Below are 7,369 nucleotides of genomic sequence, written 5' to 3'. Positions count from 1 at the left end.
TGCAGTACCTCTTTTTCTAAATTACTTTGTCTGATTTTCTTTTGCATACTTTACACAGTAGCAATAAAGCACGCATCATTCAACTTTGTTTTTTGTGGAAGCTCAACTACACGAAGAACAGCAATTGGATGTTTAAGGTGTGCCAACAATATTATATGTAGAACAATATGTGAGTCTCAATGGAAAGAGTTAGATGCCACTTACTCTTGGCATCTGTCTCATTTGGAAGTGAAACATTCTTGTTTGGATTTCCTAGTAGCCTTGGGCAATGGAGGAAATGGGAAAAGGCTGCATTTGAGCCTGCTGAGCTGGACCTGAACTGTGCAACAGCAGCCCAAAGCAGAGTCCGTGGGAATATGCAGATTTAAAAGTCTGAACTACATGAAATGCAGACCAAAGTGTTTCTGGGGGTAATGGGCTCTTATTTCTTGCAATGGCATATTAATTCTTGCAAATCAAATGCTAGAACCCATCTCTCATTTTCCAAAGATTTAAATCTATTCCCTTTTCCTGTTCACCATCATTAATAACATGTTGTACAACCCTAAGAGCTGCTAGAAAGCAGCTCATAGTTCCTGAGACATTAGAGAGGAAAAGTAAATGTATTCCAAATACCTTAAAAGGCTGTGGGACAAACTTTACATGTAGCAGAAATGATGGGAATGAACCTGAAGCAGTGTTAAAAGACAAGGGTCCTGTGGTGTGTTAGTATACAGACTCATGATATGATTTTGCCATCAGTAAAACATTTTCTCCACTAATTACATTAAATATGTGTTACTGGAACCCAAGTGAGCTAGTTGATGTTAGCAGCAAAGAGAAGAACTGTTTCATTACTGCCATGGCTTAGTTTCCAAAAAACAGGCTTGGCTGCGTTACTACTCACGGTAGAGCATTCTATACCTTCCCTGTATCCTATCCCCTGCTGGCCCTCAACAAAACACCCATGTTACTATGCAATGGCAGAACTTTGTGTTAATCGCTTTAGGAAGAAAAACCACAAGAAACTCAGTGCAGTAAATTTGCTTTTACAATTTACTGAACACAGTGAGTTAGTTGTACAAGGACTAAAGGTTGAATTAATTGATTCTGCCACTGATCATGGAGATATTGTCAAGGGTAAAAAATGAATGTTATGCCAAAATTAGGTTTTCTCGTGCTTGAACCTACTGGCATGAAACTTCCTTGATTATGAAAGGCCAGTGGAATGCATGGTAAAATACTACTAAAAACAGCCAGTTCAGTCACATTGCAAAAATGACACTCATTCCATTGTAGCTGAGTTATTATTTATTATGATTTGTGGGGGGGGAAGCACGTAGGAGCACTAATTATGGACCAGGACCCCATTGTGCTACGTGCTGTACAAACACAGAACAAAAAGATACTCTCCGCCCCAAAGAGCTTACAATCGAAGTAAAAAAAATCGACCCTGCCATTACACTATTTCAGCTATGAATGCCTATAAATGTGGCTGCTTAAGAAATAATTGCTCTGTAATTATTAAAGAAAAATTGTTGCTGCAAAGGTTTGAAAAGGAATCTCCAGAAAGCATGGCTATGCACCGATACAAATCTATGGGGGGAGGGTGTTGGTATGTGGATGTGATGATTGCCTACGTCTCCTTTTAATCTTTACTCATGCACCAAAATAAGAGACCTGATTTTTGAAAGGTGCTGAGCAATGTGCAGGTCCAATTAAAGTTAGAGGAATTCAGTATGTTGAAGTGGCATCTCTTATAAGCACTAAATTCACTTGATATTTTTCCCCTTAAATTTTAAGGTTAGGTTCCTTAGTCATTAAGACTCGGATAGTTCCCCTGCATGGTGCCAGCTGGCAGTGCGTAAAGATCACTGTCTCAAAAACCAGGTATTTTGACTGGGAATTTGGTGGGAAGGGATTTATACGCATGGAGTCATACCTGCATTAAGATAGGAATGGCTGCCAAAGGGACATACTGCGGTAATATACTATTTGATCTTCGATCTAATTGGAAAATAGGTAATGCTTAGTAGGCAGGTGGGGGACAGGAGGTTTATACTTTCTATAATCATGGTTGATCTTCTGCACAGCAGATATTTGAAATATTTGACACAAAACAACCCCATTGGCTTGTGTGGATATAGCGTACAGATGAAGTGGGGTTTTGACAGATCTTCCTCCAGTCTCCAATTAAAAAGACCTCTTAAGGGGGACAGGTTAAAATTAGGGCAAAAAACCAACCTAGACCAAAGTGACTGGGTTAGACTTCACTGATCTGAACCCAACTGTTGCAAATTCAGTATGGCAAAACAGTGTTTCCACCGTTTATGAATTTATCATCAAGGCCGAAGTCCTTGTGCTGTGATAGCGGTCATGGCATAATGTGTGAGAAGAGGAGTGAGCTTCCTGTTTTAGCTCAGCATTGTGGAAGCTCATGTTGCCCAATCTGAAAATAAAAAATCTAAGTTTCGTGTGTGTGGTTTGGTTTTTTTTTTTTTTTCTGTTGACAAATGCAGAGGTCATTGAACTCTTGGAGTTCTCAGTCAATGTCCTTAGGCCACCTGGTGTTGTAGTAGCTGAAACCAGCTGCATATTAATGAATTTATCCTGGAAGCACTCCTGTGCGGTAGAGAAGTAGTAGTATCCCCATTTGACCAATGATGAACTGAGGTAGAGAGAGTGGTCATATGAGAACCTGGTGGCAGAACTTGGAATTGTATCCAGATAGTCCAAGTCCCAGTCCCTTGTCTTTGCTAGAAGTATCTTTCACAGATAAAGAAAAGGAGGACTTGTGGCACCTTAGAGACTAACCAATTTATTAGAGCATAAGCTTTCGTGAGCTACAGCTCACTTCCTCAGATGCATATCGTGGAAACTGCAGCAGGCTTTATATATACACAGAGAATATGAAACAATACCTATTCCCACCCCACTGTCCTGCTGACAGTGGGGTGGGAATAGGTATTGTTTCATATTCTCTGTGTATATATAAAGCCTGCTGCAGTTTCCACGATATGCATCTGAGGAAGTGAGCTGTAGCTCACGAAAGCTTATGCTCTAATAAATTGGTTAGTCTCTAAGGTGCCACAAGTCCTCCTTTTCTTTTTGCGAATACAGACTAACACGGCTGCTACTCTGAAACCTGTCATTTCACAGATAAGATAGTCACCACCAATATGAAATATATTATGAAATCTGAAGTTTTCTAGGCTTACATGGATGCATGCCTGTTCCAAAATTCATCACTTAAACCTGAGCTATGTTTATATTTTTATGGAGCTATGCAGACATTTTCCCCCCATGGAAAATTTTGACTTTTCATCAGAACAGAAAACCCAGAAGTTTAGACCCAAAATTGACTAGTCGGAATGTTCCGTGTTCCACAGACGCTTTCCATGGAAAACTTGATTTAAGCAAAAGTCAAGGGTGACAGAAAATGCATGACCTGCCTTAATTTTTCCATGAGAGTGACGAACAGCCCGGTTGTAACCTATTTTCTTTTTAAAATCTAGCTGAGCTTCCCAGCCGTTTGACACCTAATTTGCTGTGTGATTTTGAGACAGTCACAGAACTCCTGTGTCTCACTCCGTCACACCGAGTGGAGGTGAGGGTCTGCTAGCCAGTCTCTGTAAGGGCTAGCTGTGTTAGTCTGGATCTGTAAAAGCGGCAACGAGTCCTGGGGCGCCTCATCGACTAACAGACGTATTGGAGCATCAGCTTTCGTGGGTGAATTCCCATTTTGGCGGGGGCATTATGCATTCACCCACGAAAGCTCATGCTCCAATATGTCTGTTAGTCTATGAGGTGCCCCAGGACTCTTTGTCGCTTTTACAGTCTCTGTAAGGTGTTTTGAGCTTTGAGCAGGGGGTTGGACTAGATGATCTCCTGAGGTCCCTTCCAACTCTGGTAGTCTGAGTCTAAGATCCTTGCCTGCCGTTATTTCATTCTCCTGCATTCCCACTGACGCCCTGCAGGGTTCAACTAAAACGCCCTCTCTTCTCCCCCCAACCCCCGCTTCTGTCCCTTTCTTTGGGCTTAGCCCCCTCGCTGTACCGTACGCAGGTGGGTTACATGTGCATTTCCCGCGCATCCCCTCCCAGAGGCCTGACTCCCATTCCGGCAGACACAGGGCTGGGGTTGGGAGGAGAGAACCCGTCAGCTGGTTAGCCGGGTGAGAGAGAGCCACGGCCTCCCGTCCAGCGGCTGGTCCCTGGGGGATGCTGCGGGGGCAGGACGCCTCGCAGCTGCCAGCCGGGCCTCACCCGTCCGCGGCTTTGTCTCCGCCTCTTCCGGGCGGGGCTGGGCAGGGCCCGTTATCCGACCAGCCCTGCAGCGGCGGGGTGAGGTGGGGGGCTTCAGGCACCAGCTCTGGGTCTCCGCCTCCCTCGCCCCCCCGCCTGCTGGCTGGTCCCCCGCCGCTGGGACCGGCCCAGAGAGGAGGAGCCGCGGCCCCTCGCTAGTCCTGCCCGCGTGGGCCGCCCCGGCATCAGTGGGCGGCAGGAGCTGCGGCGGGCTCCCAGGTAGGTGTTTGCAGCGGGCTGGGGGCGCCCCTCGGGCTGAGCGGAGAGCGGGGGGGGGACGTACCCGGCTCAGCAGAGCGGCTGGGGACGGTGCCTTTGCCTGGCTGCCTTCTCCGGGGGTGAGTGGGTTTTTATTCCGGCCCTGAGCGAGGCTGGTTCATGGCTGTGAGTTGTCTGCTGCTTTCTCTGGCTTGACAGCGGCCGGGGCAGCCGCGCTGGTAAAGGCTGCCCGCGGCAACCGTCCCTCCCTCTCTTCCCCCTTCCCGGATGCAATGCTGGGGTCGTGCACCCCTCACCAGAGGGACTGTGTGTCCCAGAGGGGGACTGGATCAGAGAGGCGCTGCTCTCAAGACCAGACGGTGTGCGCCTGGATCCTGCTTCTGTGATTTCCGGCAATGGCTCATTCATTCAGTGCCCGAGACTGAACTGAAGGAGCCTAATTTGGTTTTGAGATCGTGCCTCCATACTAGGGAATGCCTTGTACTTTAATTTAATACTGGATTGAGAGCCAGGGAGCCTGGGGAGCAATCCATTGTGCCTCGGTTCCAGTTTGGAGGGATCACCTCTAAGTAGTAATTCAGTCTCCTTGTCCCATCAATTCTTGGCTTCTCCCCTGAGAGCACTGTCAGCCTGGCATGTTGTAACAGAGTCATCGGGAGGTGGACTCCTGTCTGCTAGAAACTGTTCCGGGGTCATCGCTAACGTTAGTTAGGGCATCTACATGTTGTCTAATGGTAATTTAAGTCCTGCTCCTGCAAAGTACACAGGGCTGCCTTGGACTCAGGAGCCCATGCATACAACCCACCTTGCCAGGTTGAGGCCTTAATCACAGTGCCAATGTCTTCTTTTCTCTCTGAATACAGAGCCTTTAAGCTGCCTTAGGGGAAAATAGCAATATTAGTAAATTCCGTCACTGAAGAGTGATGGTGGAAATTATCAAAGGGGAGAGGAGGGGAGGAATTGGTAAAGTTTACCTATTTCCAAAAATGCTATTACTTAATATTCTCTAATTTAACATTAAAACTAGTGGATTAAATCCTAGCACCATTTAAATCAATGGAAGTTTTGCCATTGACTTCAGTGGGGCTAATATTTCACCCAATATAAGAATAAAAACAGAAACATCAATTATGCAAAGAGTCCACAACAACTCAGGTCTACAGACAGAGACCAAAGAAAGTGACACAAATGCTGACGCTGGAGGAAGCCGGCATCCTAAACTAAAAAAAGATGGGTTAATATGGAAACAAAAGGAAAAAGAAAACAAAGGTGCAGCAAAAATGTTATTTTATTTTAAGGCATATAAAAACTGCATATATTTTCAGGTACGTCTTTGCTGCCTTTGAAGTAGGTTTCCTATTTGACTAGTTCAACACAAACACCCAGTTTCCTAATAAAGTAATAGAACAATCTGTCTTTGTTCATCAAGTCAGTCTTCCCAGGGTTGTTAACATGACAAATGAGAGTTGATGGATGAGTCTGGGAGTTACAAACTCATTTATAGCGTTGTACCATGAGGAAGGCTAATTCTTGGCTCAAAGGTCTGCGTTCCAGCCCAGCCGGAGTTTTGAGTTGAGTGGCACTTCGACTGAGACAGAAATTCAGCCAAAACAATTTGATAGATTTCTAGAAACTGCCATTCACGCCCCAAGGGCTGACGTGCAGAAAGTAGCTGTTAACAGAGAGTGGGTACAGTTTCAGTGTGCTGGAGACCAATGTTAGCAAACAATTTGATTCAAACCTTATCTTCAGATGTGTGTGGAACGCCCGTTGGTTTAGATAACTGAAAATAGGGTAAATGTGCATTAGAGCCTGATTTTGCTTCCAGTGAATGCACTGACATATCTCTCACTAACTTCAGTGGGATCAGGACTGGGCTTTTAATTATTATATCCATGTTTAAGGGCTAAGTAGAAAGAGACTTCAGCCCACAGAACCTCGCCAGGGAGAGGGGTGTAAAAGAGGGGATCAGAGCTCCGTGATAGGTCTCCCACTTCATCGGAAAAGGTCCTCTGGCAGGACTGGGCTTCACATGGGGTGCGATGGGAGAGCCATGCTCCGTCATGTTCCTACCTTTACCCTAAAACAGGGGTAGGCAACCTATGGCACGTGTGCCAAAGGCAGCACGCGAGCTGATTTTCAGTGGCACGCACGCTGTCTGGGTCCTGGCCACCGGTCCAGGGGGCTCTGCACTTTAATTTAATTTTAAATGAAGCTTCTTAAACATTTTAAAAACCTAATTTACTTTACATACAACAATAGTTTAGTTATATATTATCGACTTATAGAAAGAGACCATCTAAAAACATTAAAATGTAGTACTGGCATGCGAAACCTTCAATTAGAGTGAATAAATGAAGACTCGGCACACCATTTCTGAAAGGTTGCCAGCCCCTGCCATAAAACACAGTGCAAACAAGCACACGTTTATGCTGCCTGAGTTTGTCGTCTTCTTCTCTGGAATTGCAGGGGACCAAATGACCCTTGAGGCAAGTGTCTTCAGCCTCTGAGAAGGGAGGTAGCGTGCTGCTTAGCTGAACTGGAATTCCTCCTAAGTGATTAAGGAGCAACCCCAACAGACTGGCTGTTGGACACTGAAGGTTGGAGTGGGGTGATGATATCTACTGCATTCCATCAGTGATGCAGAGACACCTTCCCACCCACCCCTTCTTGGGTTAGGGGGGGAAGGTGTCAAGATACCAGCAGAGACTGAGAGAGCGGACAAGGTTATTTTGAACCGTCTGTTTTTGTTGAAAGTACTGGGAGAATTCTCGTCGCTCCTATCAGAGTCCGTGTCCTCTTTTTGTTGTTTGTTTTGAAGGAGAGAACATCCTAATGGAATGTTCCACCCCCCACAAAAGCTAACT

At 45.6% G+C, this 7,369-nt stretch overlaps 1 protein-coding gene across 2 annotated transcripts in view; it reads left to right on the top strand.

The window, feature by feature from the left end:
• The first annotated feature begins 4,025 nt into the window (after nt 1–4,025).
• The window catches only part of LOC311519116 (sodium/hydrogen exchanger 9B2-like), a 29,248-nt gene continuing 25,904 nt past the window's right edge, over nt 4,026–7,369 (top strand). Inside the window, exon 1 of one of the 2 annotated variants that reach the window (XM_084625345.1) lies at nt 4,026–4,044. The gene's annotated coding sequence lies outside the window, so the exon portion shown is untranslated. Of the gene's footprint in view, nt 4,045–4,295; nt 4,503–7,369 lie in introns of those variants that run through there. The other variant, XM_084625344.1, reaches the window with a different exon arrangement.

Source organism: Lepidochelys olivacea (assembly GCF_965140295.1).
Source record: "Lepidochelys olivacea isolate rLepOli2 genome assembly, chromosome: 4".
Taxonomy (NCBI): Eukaryota; Metazoa; Chordata; order Testudines; family Cheloniidae; genus Lepidochelys; species Lepidochelys olivacea.
Note: the sequence above shows the minus strand (reverse complement) of the source record. Positions and strands in the feature narration are given on the sequence as shown.